Here is a 12,820-nt window from a genome sequence, read left to right as displayed (position 1 = left end):
ACCCACAGCGTTCACCTCTCCATCCCACATCTGCACAGACACCCATCACTGGAATGTGCTAACCTGGCAAGTGTGGCCACCGGACACTGGCCCATGCGTCAGGAGAGCCACCAGTCCCGGCCTAGGAGTGCTAGCCCTTGAGGGCGTGACCTTAGCCAAGGCCCAGATCACCTTAAAACTCAGGACTGGGGGTCGGGGGGTGGGTGGGGGCACTGGGCCTGGGGGAGGAGAGGCTGAAAAGTGTCTTTTTTCCTGAAGAAGACAGAAATCCTCGCCTCACCTCAGCTGTAATAAGCTAATTTTCTCTTCTAAATGGGGCGTAATCAAATTCAGCCCCATAGCCTCATTTCCAGGCAACTTTATTCATTGTTATTTTTATTCCAAGAATTCCTTGGCATTTTCTGGGAGCCACTGAAGTGTTTAATAGCTGCCTAAGTAACGGCGTGCCCTCTTTGGAGCAAAACCCAGGAGCAAAGATTCCTAACTGGGAAGGTCCTGGAAGGACATGTGAGGTCGGCTGGCCCAGGTGTGGGAATGAGGCCAGGGTGGCAGGGCCAAGGGGCACCTGGCTGGCTCAGTGGGCAGGACCCGGGCTGGGCCGGGGCCTCCAGGTGGTTCTGAAAAGCCTGAGAGCTTGGGCAGAGGAAGCAGTCAGGGGCCTCTGGGTTGGTGGGGAGATGAGGCAGAGGTGCCATACCTGCAATGCAGAAGGTAGGGGGGTCCTCAGAGCTCCCACTCTCCGTGAAGGCAGGGCTCCAGGGAACAGGGGGCTAGCATCTGCAGCTCTGAATCCCCATTAAGCCCAGCGCTGGGGCCCACAGGCTTCCTGGGGTGGCCCCAGCCCCTAGCGAGGAGTCGCCAGGCCTTTCCCATGCCTTCTCGGAGGCCAGACCACAGCACAGGGTGGAGGAGACCCTGTGCCACTAAGAGTGGGACAGGGTCTGCACCTCCTCTGTGTCCAGCACGGGGACACCGGGCAGCAGCAGAGGGCCAAGGATGAGCAGACAGAACAGAGGGCAGCTCCAGAGGCCAGCGGGGAGGCAGCCACCATGGCCGGCAGGGTCTGGGCTGGGGCGGGGGGACAGGCGAAACTTCAAGGCAGACCACACAAAGGTGGCGAGTCCACCAGGCCGAGGGGACACTTGGATGTCCACAGCTTAGACACAGAGGAGAGGGCAGTGGGTGGCCGAGATGGACTGGAACTAGGCATCAGGGGAGGTTGGTGGAACTTTGAGGAACCTGAGGAGGTTGGAAACGCTGGAACCGAGAGCCGATGGGGCAAGAGGTTAGGGCCCACCTGGCTAGGGCTGCGCAGCCACTGCCAAACTCCGTGTCCCCTGACCGTCCCCTCTGACACCTGTGTCCAGAGAAAGGGCGTCCGCTGCCCCCACGGCTATTTTTAGCTTCTCCGGGTCCCCTCCATCCCCACTGCACTTGGCCACCAAGCCCTCCCGGGCACTGTAAGGAGCTGTGAGACCACGGTGGGTGCGGCCAGTATGGTTCTCATTCATGTTGCTTAAATCATTAACTGGCTCTTTTGTAAGAGTCATCTGACGTTCAGGAAGTCTTTTGATGCCTTTCAAAAGGCTTTTTTATAAGTGTTTCTAATCCTTTTCTCTTAAAAACAGGAAGTTACACTTTGCAACCCTAAACACCAGAAGGTCAGAATTTGGTTGGCGAGGCAGATGCCACAGGCTCCGGATGGCTGTTAAATCTGCCCAGCCCTGGCCCAGCTCTTGGACTGAAGACACAGACAGGGGCGCAGGAGGAAAGGGCTGGGCCCAGACCACCTCGTGGGTGATGCCTCCCCAAGAGAAGATGTGGAACACAGGTCTTCTCCAGGGCCCCTCCCCAGACAACGGACCCCCCACTGCCCAAGCCAGAAAGCCGGGTGTCATCCTCAGAGCCCCGTCTTCCTCAGCCTCACCCCCTACTGCTGCCCTTTCTACTCCCTAGATCTGGCCCCTCCCTCCCTGCCCACTGCCTGGAATGGTGCTCCAGGGCCTTCACTTGCCTGTACAGGGCCCCCCAGGACGGGGTGGGGGGCTGCTTCTCTCCCCTTCCTTCCCACCCTTCACTCTCAGCTCCAGCCCTAAACCACACTGTGGTTCCCCGGCTACGCCGTACCCTCACACACGCTGTTCCTCTGCCTGGACACCCTCCCTCCGCTTTCCCATGCAGTGAACTCCTATTCACCCCTCAGGGGCCCCTCCTCCAGCAAGTCTTTCCTTTTCTAGACTTCCTTTCCCCTGGATCCCAGGGCCTATGTGCCCTGCCCTGGGCCTCCCTAGGAAAGAAGGAGGGTTGTATCTACAGCCTCTGTGCCTTTCACATCTTCTCTTCGACATGTCTGTGGGAACTGAAGCAACCAGCTCAACCGATGAATCTTAGCAGGAAACTCTTTCACCAAAAGAACTTGGCCTCCACTCCATCTGTGCCCACGCCACCCCCACCCCCAGAGACCAGCCACTCTTGGCCACATTCCCCAGGGCCAGGCCTGCTGCAGCACCTGCTGTGTAGCAGCTCTGGTCCAGCCAGCCTTCCCGGGGTTGTGGGAACCCAGCCCTGCCGTGGAAGAAGCAGCCCTTTCCCCTGTTGCAGGATCCAGGCAAGCGCTGGCACCTGCAGGTCAGCCAGGTCAGCAGGGAAAAGGGCTGGAGGATGCACAGCCCTGCCGAGGACGGTGTTCAGTATGGACAGAGCTGCCCAAGGCAGTGAAAGGGGGCACTCCATGCCCAGAGGTGTGCCAGCCCTGCCCCATACACCAGAAAGGCAGTAAGCATGCATGCCCTCAACAGGAGTTGGATTTGAAGAACTGCCAGCTCCCTTCCAACTCATGAGCTGATTACCTGTTCATTCATTCAACAAGGAGGTGCTCAGCCCTGTTGTGACAGATCTTCAGAAGTTGGACCTGGTGGCTGGGGGCACAGAGGTGGACCAGGGAGAGTGCTGCCCTCCAGGAGCTCCCAGCCCATGGACTAACAGACCCAGAAATAAACAATCTCTGTCTAGAACACTAAGCTCCATCTTGTTCACCACCGTACCCCACAATACTAGGCACAAGGGCTGGCATACAGCAGGTGCTCAACAAAGGTTTGCTGAATGACCAAGTGCTGTAATCGAGGCCCCACCAGGGGCTGAGGAGCCCCAAGAGTATGTGGAGGAAGGAAGGTGAGGAGAGACCTCCTGGAGGTAAGGTCCCCAGGCTGAGCCCTTGGCATTCCCAGCTCATGAATCTGCTGGTCCAGGGCCAGTCAGGAGGCAAGGAAAGCAGGGCACAGCCCCAAAGACACAGGTGGGCTCAGCAATGTGCCTGGGGTTCTGTGGAGGGCGCTGGGAGACCCTAGGGTGCGGGGCCAAAGAGCAATGGGACCAGGTTTGTCTTGTGGAACAAGGATGGGCTGCAACATGTGGGAGGCCCTGCGGCTGGGGACGAGGACAGCCCTGTGGGGATGCAGTGGGTTTGGCTGCATGTGGCAGGCCCAGAAAGACAGTGGCTTGAAAAATAAGTTTACCTCTCACAGAGAAGTTTGAGCTGAAAGGTGCCCTCTGCTCCCCCAGGCCACAAGGGCCGGCCTCGTTCCTGTTTCGGGGACTTCCCAGAGCGGGGCTCCTCCTGGGCAGGTAATCTGCTCCTACCCCATTGATCAGACAGAGTCACATGGCCACATCTAGCTGTAAGGGATGCTGGGAAAGGAATCTTCCGGGGCAGCCAGGTTCTGAGAGGAATTTTGTTGTTAGGGAAGATGAGAGAGAGGCTGTTGAGGGACAACTGTCAGAGGCTGTATCATGGGCACTGATTGGGGAGCAGCTCATGCTTTCCCTCTGGAGGGGAGGCATGGGGCCTGGGCCGAGGCTGGCCGGGGATCGAAGGCCTCTAGAAGGTCCCTGAGTGGGGCTGGGGTGTGGTGGGGCTGCCCATGAGATGAGGAGCACGAGAGCAGTGCAGGCAGCGTGGGATTTGGCAGAGGGAGGGCTGCGGGTTGCAGAGGTGAGTGGGGCCTTCTTGAGAGCAAGCTGCCTAGGGGACATCCCTTGGAGGTGTCCAGGTGAGGCTGAGGTGTGGGACCCACCTGCAGGGAGAGGGCTGTGCTGAGTCGTGGCTGGGCCAGGAAAGGCTGGAGAGAGAGGGGACCTTCCAGGGTTCACGAGCAGGAAGGGAAAGTGCAAAGGGTGTCTCTTGTAGCTCTAAGGAAGAGGCTGGGACCACTGCGAGAACGGGGAGGGAAACTGTCCCTGAAGACAGTTTCCAGGAGGAGAGAGGAAGAGGCAGAGGCTGGGTGGGAGGGGCAGCGGTGTCCCCTTCTCAGTAAGTCCTCCTACAACCTGCCTGAGAGCTCCCTCTGGAAGAGGTGGGGAGGAAGACGGGAGGGGAAGCCCCCAGATGTGAGCCCAGAAGCAGAGCCATTGACCCACCTGAGAACAGCCAGCCCTTAGCCTGAGGGGCTGGGACAAGGTGTACAGCCTGGTTCACTCCTTGGGACACCGAGACCCCACTCCCAAGCCTCAACATCCCAGGCCCCTCCCAGGTGACAGCTGGGCTGGGGAAGGGGTTCCAGATCAGCCATCACTTTCTCAACTCATGGGGCAGGGGTGCTAACCCCAGGTGGGATCCTGTACAAAGGCTTCACATCCACAGTCTTATTTGACCCCACAACAATCCATCCTATAGAAGAGGAAACCGATGCCCAGAGTGGTAAAAGGCTGCGCACAGTGGCCCCCTTAGGTGGTGTGGAACCCTTGGCCGGGTGGTGGCACAGGATGAACACTCCCATTCCCCTTTTAAAGTCAGGGAAGCAGAGGCTCAGAGAGGTGCACAGCCTCTCTCCAGGTCACACAGCAGGTCAGGTCTATGCCAGTGCTGGCGCAGTCACCCCAGCCGCTGTCTTTCTAGCAGGACCCTAGCTCTGTGCCATGTGGCTGCCCCTCAATAACCAGGAGAGCAGAGCAGCCTGGGTGGAAGGGAGGGCCGAGGGCTTCAGGATCCCCCAGGGAGGCCCAGCTGGTCTGAAAACTCCATAGGGGTTCATCTGGGGACCAGGGAGCTGGAGGGGGGCTGTACACCTTCTTCTTTACCCCACTGCTCCACGACCCTCCTGCCAACAATGCGACAGCCTGGGCAGCCTCCACCGCTCCCCATGCAACTCTGGGGGCCTGGCCTGGCCACAGACCACCACTTCCTGGAAAGACTAACTGTTCCTGGAAAGCTGGAACTGCTGCCTCCCCAGCCCAGGTCGCCTCAACAGTGAGCAGAGGTCAGCTCAACCGGCAGCCCCGGGCCCCTCCGGGATCCCTCACATTTCCAAGAAAATTGCAAAATATTTAAAGAACAAATGGTCCTCGTATCCCTCCCTCATTGGCTTGAAAAGGAGTACTGGGGAGCTGGGAGAGAGCTGGGAAGACGCCACAGGAGGCTTCCTGATCCCCCAACCAAGCGCATCCCCGGGCATTCTGCAGCCAGGACACCCTGGGAACATGCAAGGTGGGCAGGGGAGGGCAGGGAGGAGGCAGCCAGCTCCTGGGGTGGGCACCTCCTGCTGGGAGGGTGGCTGAGACTCTGACGCTCTGGAACCTTCCTGCAATGGAATAGACAGAGCCTGTTCCCACTCTCTGCTTCCACCTGTCCCAGCCACAGGCCAGCCTCAAAGGGCAGGAGCCAGGATCCATTTACCCTGCAGGGATGGGGGAGAGCAACTCTCAAGGATGGCCTCTGTTCTGGGGCCTCCCCCTGTGTAAGCCCTTCCCACCGAGGGCAGGCTGCACCCTGAGCTCCACGTCCCAGATGGGACTGGGCAACCGGACCGGAAACTCCCAGGTACTTAGGTGCAGCATACGCCCTCGTGGAGCCTCCGTTTCCCCACCTGGGTAGTCCAGAATTTCCCAAAAGGAAGTAACAAGACAATTTTAAAGGGTATCCAGAAAAAGTTGCTTTCTACTTCAACAGTTATTTATCTATATGAGAAAAATACATACATAACTAACATATCAAACCCAGGGTTTCAGAATCTATCACGTAAGTCATCAGTATTTAAGTTTAAAAAGCAAGTTGATTTTTTAAAAAATTAAGCAAATAATCAAGTTGACGATATAAGAATACAACATAAATCAAGTTGTGAGACTCCGCTGACCTGTATTTCTTGAGCAAGGACCAAAATCTCCCCACGTCTACGTCACTGTTATTTTGCATCTTGTCGTGGTAGCCAACCTGGTTGCCTGACTCACGCCAGAAGCCACGCAGCAGCCTGAGGAAAGACGTTCAAAGCAGAGAGAACAAAGAACTGAGGCCTCTTGGAGCCTTGCGGCTCTGCACTTGCTGAAGATGCGGCCCCGGAGTGGGCAAAGATGCTGCCATTATTACCTTCCCACGCTGGGGCCCCCATGAGATCTCCCTGTCTGTCCCTCCTCAGCGGCCAGGGCCTCTGGGGTCACAGGCTGGTTCAGCTCAGAGCAAACTACACCTGAGAATGAGCAGAGAGGCCGTCCCCTCAGCTGGTGAGCCTGGGCCCCGGTTGCCCTCAGGGTACCCGCTGCCCTGCCCCGGGCCCAGCTTGGCCATACTGTCTTCTATTGCTCACAAACAAATTGTCCTCCTGGGCTGGGGGATGCTATCTGGCCCCCATAATCCATAGATTCAAGTCCAGAGCCCTGAGCAGGGCCTCTGGGGCCCCCCCAGAGAGCTGGCTGACCCCACCCTGCTCCTGGCCCACACTCCAGGCTCCAGACCCCAGACCCTCAGTAGGTCCTCAGGGCTGCCCGAGGCCAGGCCCTGCTCCCAGGAATTCACAGAATTGAGGACAGAGCCTCATGCTTCCAACCATGCCACACAGTAGGTGCCTGGAGAAGCTGGGGAGGGAGGTGAAAGGAGCCTGCAGACAATGGCTGCACAGCAGGGAATTCCTGGGAGTGCAGCTGGTCTGCACAGCTGGCTGGTGTGGCAGCAGGTGCAGGCTCCCCAGACACTGAGGGTGGGCACAAGGCTGGCAGAGCCACACCTACACTCCTCGACACACTGCTGTCAGCTAGGCCCTGCACTCCCCTCCACGAGCTCCCTTCCAGCTCCTGACATGCTTATCCCTGCTCCCAATCACACAGAGCCATCTGATTGGCTTAGCTTGGTTGGTTGGTCTATTGGGCAGAGTCCAGCCCTCAAGTCAGGTGTCCATCCTCATCCAATCAGAGGCCTCCCCTAGCTCTCTGAAGAGCCCACCTCTCCTGGGTGGTCAGGTAGGTACCAGGCAGGTGAGGGCGTGGAGGGCGCAGTGAGTGGAGCTTCTCAGTGCCTGAGCTGGGCCAGAGCTGATTGACTTTGATTTCTAAAATGACACCCAGAGTGACACATCCGCAGTGGCAGAGGCAGACCTTGGTGAGCCCAGCAGGCATCTTTCAACTCCTCTGCTCCACGATGGAGTGGTTCTGGGTCTCAGCCAGCAGTGCCTGTAGGTGGCCCCTGACTCCTGGCTTCTGAGTCCCTTCCCTTCCCTGCCCATCCTGGCGCCCAGCCCCTCCCCAGGCCAGCCCCCTCCTCCCAGCTGCAGCTAGTGCTCTCATTCACCCTCTGAGCATTCACCCAGCCCTTTTTAGGTGAGAGGCTGGGTTCCAGCCCTGAAGGAGAGGAGCCTCTCCCTGCCCCGTGGAAGGGCATCAGCGACAGCCATGTCCTAGCCCCTCCACCCCCTCAGCCTCCAGGCTGAGGCAGCCTGGCCAGGGAGTATCGCCCACATCCACATCTGGCTGTGGCCTTCCTCTTCCTAATGCCTCCCATGGCTCCCCATCACCCTCAGAGAAGGCCAGACCCTGTGGCTAGACTTGAGCGTGCGTAACCTTCCATGGCCAAAGGGATTTTGCAGAGGTGAATAAAGTAGGGATCTTGAGATGAGAGACGATCCTGGGTTATCTGGGTGGGCCCAGTGTCATCACAAGGCTCTGTTCAGTGTGGAAAGGGAGGCAAGACAGCAGGAGTGGCGTCAGACTCCAGCGCGTCGCTGGCCTTGACATTAAAAGGGGGCCATGGGGCAAAGAACACAGGTGGCTTCTAGAAGCTGGAAAAGGCAAGGGAATTGAGCTCCCCTGGAGCTTCCAGAAGGAACACTGCCTCGCCAATCCACTGTGGACTTCAGACCTGCAGAACTATAAGGTCATAAATTGGTGTTGTCTGAAGCCCATTTGTTTGAGGCAATTTGCTACTACAGCAACCATAGGCAACTCCTTGATGGGTCCCCGGGGCCTTTCTGATTCAGCCCTGCTGATGTCCCACCCTTGGGCAAGCCCCTCCCCTCCCCCTTGCAGTGAGCTCCCTCTTCCCCGCTCCCGCTCCCCTACTTCCCTGGGCTCACCGCACCTTTGGCCTTCGCTCAGGCCGTCTCCTTGGCCTGATGCAACCCTTCCCAGGGCCTGGCCAGCAGCTCCTCCCCCACCACCCATCCCAGTGTCTCTTCCTCAGGAAGGGCCCTCACCCGCTGAGGGCTTGGCAGTGACCATCCCCAGGCCCTGGATCCCCACTCAAGACTCAAGTTCTGCCTCATCGTGGGCCATGTGCCCACTCGGGTCAAGATGGGGTGAGGCCCCTTAACTGACGGCCCCGCCCTGATCTAAGGGCCAAGCGAAGGGCTGGAACTTCAGGAATGCAGAGTCAACAGGTGCCCCTGCCCTCTCTGTCCACCTCCCAAGGCTCGGTCACCCCGTCAGAGTAAGTCTCGCACTGGCACCCCGTGTGCCCTCACCGAGCTATGGGTTCCTGAAGGGTGGCTCCTGGGTCAGAGTGGGGCCTGTTGCAGTTTGGACTCCCCCAGAGCAAAGCCCGAGATGAGGATGTGGGTGCAGGTAGTGAACCCAGGAAGCTCACATGAGAAAGTGAAGACGAGGAGGAGATGGGGGTGGGGGCGGAAAACCAAGAGAGGGGCGCTAGGCAAGTGGGGCTCAGCCGCTGAGGACGCTCAGATGGGCCCACTCGGGCCCCTGGTGGCTGAGGGTGTCACCTGCTGACACAGCCTGCCTGGCATGTTTCTGAGCAGGCTGGGCAGGGATGCGTCCAGATGCAGGTGCTGGAGTGAACCGAGGACACCTTGCCAGGACTTGTCACCTGCAGCTGCAGGTCAGCTCAGAGGCTGAGGTCTTGGGAGGGGCCTGAAACTCCCTGCAGGAGGACAAGGCTCTAAGTCGGGAACATAAGAGGCTGGGAGTGTGGATTCCCTGAGCACATGCACCACAGACCCACAGCAGCCTCCAGAAAAGTCCCTGCCCTCTCTGGGCCTCAATTGACCAGCTGTTAAAGGACCACCTCATATCCTCCCAGAAAAAGAAAGAGAAGAAAAGAATGATGGTGAAGATGAGCAACTGGAACTCTTGTGCACTAAGTTAGTGGGGATGTGAAATGATGTGGCCATTGTGGGAAACGGTGTGGCAGCTCCTCAAAAGATTAAAAATAGAATGAGCCCATGACCCCACGATTCCATTTCTGGGTATATGCCCAAAGGAATCGAAAGCAGGCTCTGGAAGAAATACTTGTGCACTCGTGTTCACGGCAGCATTGTTCACAATAGCCAAAAGGTGGAAGCGACCCAAGTGTGAACAGATCAACAGATCAACAAAATGTGGTAAATCCATAAAATGGAATATTATTCAGGCCTAAAAAGGAAGGACGTTCTGAGACATGCTGCAACACGGATGAACCTTGAGGACATCAAGCGAAGTGAAACAGGCGAGTTACTAAAGGGCAAATCCTGCAAGATCCCACCGATAAGAAGCACCTGACGTAGTCAGACTCATAGAGACGGGAAATGGAACGGTGCTCGCTCGCCGGGGCCTGGGGGAAGGTCAGAAGGGAGAGAGCTGGTGTTTAATGTTTCAGTCCTTCAGTATTGTACAATGGAAAGAGTTCTGGAGATTGGTTTTCCAACAACGTGAATACCCTTAGCACTACTGAGCTGCTACTTAAAAATGGCTAAGACAGTAGCCAGGCTCAGTGCACCATCCGGTCACCCCAGCTACTCAGGAGGCTGAGGCAGGAGGATCTTTGGGCCCAGGAGGTCAAGTCCAGCCTGGGCAACATAGTGCTCATTGTTTTTATCTTAAAAAATGGATAAGACAGTAAATTTTATGTTGCATGTATTTTACCACAATTAAAAATTTTAAAAAGGTAGTGGCTTTGAACTGCACCGTCCACTCAAACTAATTTTGTACAGTCAAGGAACTATCAGTTGATCACTGTATTACACCGAAGTTGAAGGGAACCCCATTCCCAAAGCAGGGGAAAGCAGAGCTGCTCAATTTGGAGTGGGGCTGTGTTGGTCTGTTTTGTGTTGCTATAAAGGAATACTGAGGCTGGGTAATTTATCAGGAAAAGAGGTTTATTTGGCTCATGGTTCTGCAGGCTGTACAAGCCTGGCCCCAGCATCTGCTCGGCTCCTGGGGAGGCCTCAGGAGGTTTTTACTCATGGTGGAAGGCAGAGTGGGGAGCAGGCACACCACACGGTGAGAGAGGGAGCAAGAGAGGAGGAGGGGATGCCAGGCTCTTTTAAACAACTAGCTCTCCCATGAACTGATAGAGTGGGAACTCGCTTCTTACCGTGGAGAGGGCGCCAAGCCTTTCATGAGGGATCCACCCCCATGATCCAAACACCTCCCACCAGGCCCCCACCTCCAACACTGGGGAATCACATTTCAGCATGAGATTTGGAGGGAACGCACATCCAAACCCTATCAGGATGGGACCTCAGAGCCCACCTTCTCAGCCCCTCACTCTTACCATCACATCAGGTGACCCTTGACACTTGGAACTCCCATCTCCACACCTCTCCAGCCCCTTTCAGGCTGGTGGGTCTTTGAGGGCTCCAAAGGTAGACAAATGCACCCTTCCTGACCCCTGGCCAGAGTTGGAGGAGCCCTTTGTTCTCCCCTGGAGGTTTCCGAGGGATGAGGTCTGGCCCACAGAGCCAGGAGGTATGGGTACAGGGGAGATGAGGCAGGTGGGGCAGTAAGTAGGTGGGACCCACCTGAAGGTGCAGCCAGGGCTAAGGGGGGCACATGGGCAGCCTCTGGGGGCCCATCTTTCTGCAGAATTCAAAACTCCTAGAAAGGAAACCCCCCTTCCTCCTCTACAGCCATTTCCAGGGATTCCAAGATCGTTCATTTAAGTGTAAGAAAAGTCCTGGTGGAAAATATTTGTTGTTACAAATGGAATGTTTCCATTTGGTTTCATTAAATCCACCCCCCTCCGCCCCGCCCCACTCCAGGGAAAGCTGGGGATTGCAGGGAAGAGGAGGGTGGAGGAAGCGGGGTGCTCCCACTACAGCCACTTCACCTGGAGGATTCAGTCTGGAGAGGAGCCAACGTGCAAGAGTGCCTCTGTCGCCAGGCCCTTACGTGTGTGATGTCATCCAAGCCTCATTCTGCAAGGAGGACTGTCACCTCCATGTCACAGAAGAGGCATCAGGGCCACCGAGCCATTACTGACTTCCCCAGCATCCCACAGTTACGTGGCACGGCCAGCACTCAAACACACAGACACAGCCCTCTGGGACTTCGGAACACCACAGGCCCTAAAAAGCAATCTCCACACCGCAGCTCGCCAACCTCTGGTTAGTAACCACGTGATCATTCTGCAAACAGCTGATCAACTTCTCTATCTGGATCTATTTTAACTAGGATACATTTTGGCTACTGTAAGAAATGCCAAAATAACAGGATTACACGGGACGGCGCCCCCCCCTCCACCCCGCCCCCTGCACATAGCAGGCTGAGCTTCAGGGGTCTAAAGCTAGCGTGGTGGTGACACGGGCACACGGGCTCTTTGCAGCTTGTTGCTCTGTGATCCTCAACACCCAGCTTCCCTTCCATAATCCCATGGCTGCCCCACTCCTGCCATCACCTCATTAATCCAACAGTGAAACAGTGGGAACAGGGAGAAGAAACGGGGGAAAGCACCTCTCTTCCCCCTAAGGGCAGGAACCCGAAGTTTCACAGGTCACTTCTTCTGCATCGTTGGCAAGGATTTGGTCAGATAACTACGTGTAGCTGCTAGAGAGGCTAAGAACTTGAATCTTTAGATGAGCAGCCACGTGTCCATCTCAAAGCTGGAATTTCTTTTACTTTAGAAAGAAGAGAAGAAGGGATACTGGGGGCAGCCAGCAATCTCTGCCACTGGAACACAGTCTTCACCCCTTTGCCACGACCATGGTGAGCCGAGGCCATGGGGAAAAGGTAACTGCCATCTAGGTGGCAGAGAGGTGATTGGATGAGGAATCGGAGGAGGCTTCCTGGGAGGTCTGACGTTTGGGCTGAGCCTCGAAGGACAGGTAGGGCTTGGGAAGATGAGATGAAAGGGAGCTCTAAGAGAAGGTGCAAGTAGCCAACTTGTATAGGTGGGAAATTCTAGCTCAGTGAGAGAGCCTGAACTTTGAGCCAGGAGACCCGAGTTTGAGTGCTGACGCACAGCCAGCACAGCCACGCACGGGTTTCCTGAGCCTCAGGTGGCTTCCTCACTAAACGGCTGGGGGTCCTCAGTATGTCCCCTTGCAGGCCTGCTGGGGAGGGCAGGCATGTGGCAGGGCGGCTGTGGCAACATTTCCCTGGGGAGGGAGGATGGTGTCAGTTCAGTGTCAAGCAGGGACAGGGGCTGGAGCTGAAAAGGGAAGCAGAGACCCCATCTGGAAGGCCTGAAGGGGCCAAGCAGTCTGGATGTTTTTCAAAAGCTGCAGTCCGTTCCATGGCAGGGCAGCCTCTCAAGCAGAGAGCGGCTCTAAAACATGAAGACATCTAGAAGACAGAGAGGAGGAGATGAGATCAGAGATGCAGAAACCTAAGAGGAGGCAGCTGCAAAGTT

The sequence above is a fragment of the Nomascus leucogenys genome, chromosome 22a (assembly GCF_006542625.1).
Source record: "Nomascus leucogenys isolate Asia chromosome 22a, Asia_NLE_v1, whole genome shotgun sequence".
Taxonomy (NCBI): domain Eukaryota; kingdom Metazoa; phylum Chordata; class Mammalia; order Primates; family Hylobatidae; genus Nomascus; species Nomascus leucogenys.
This window is presented reverse-complemented; position numbering follows the sequence as displayed.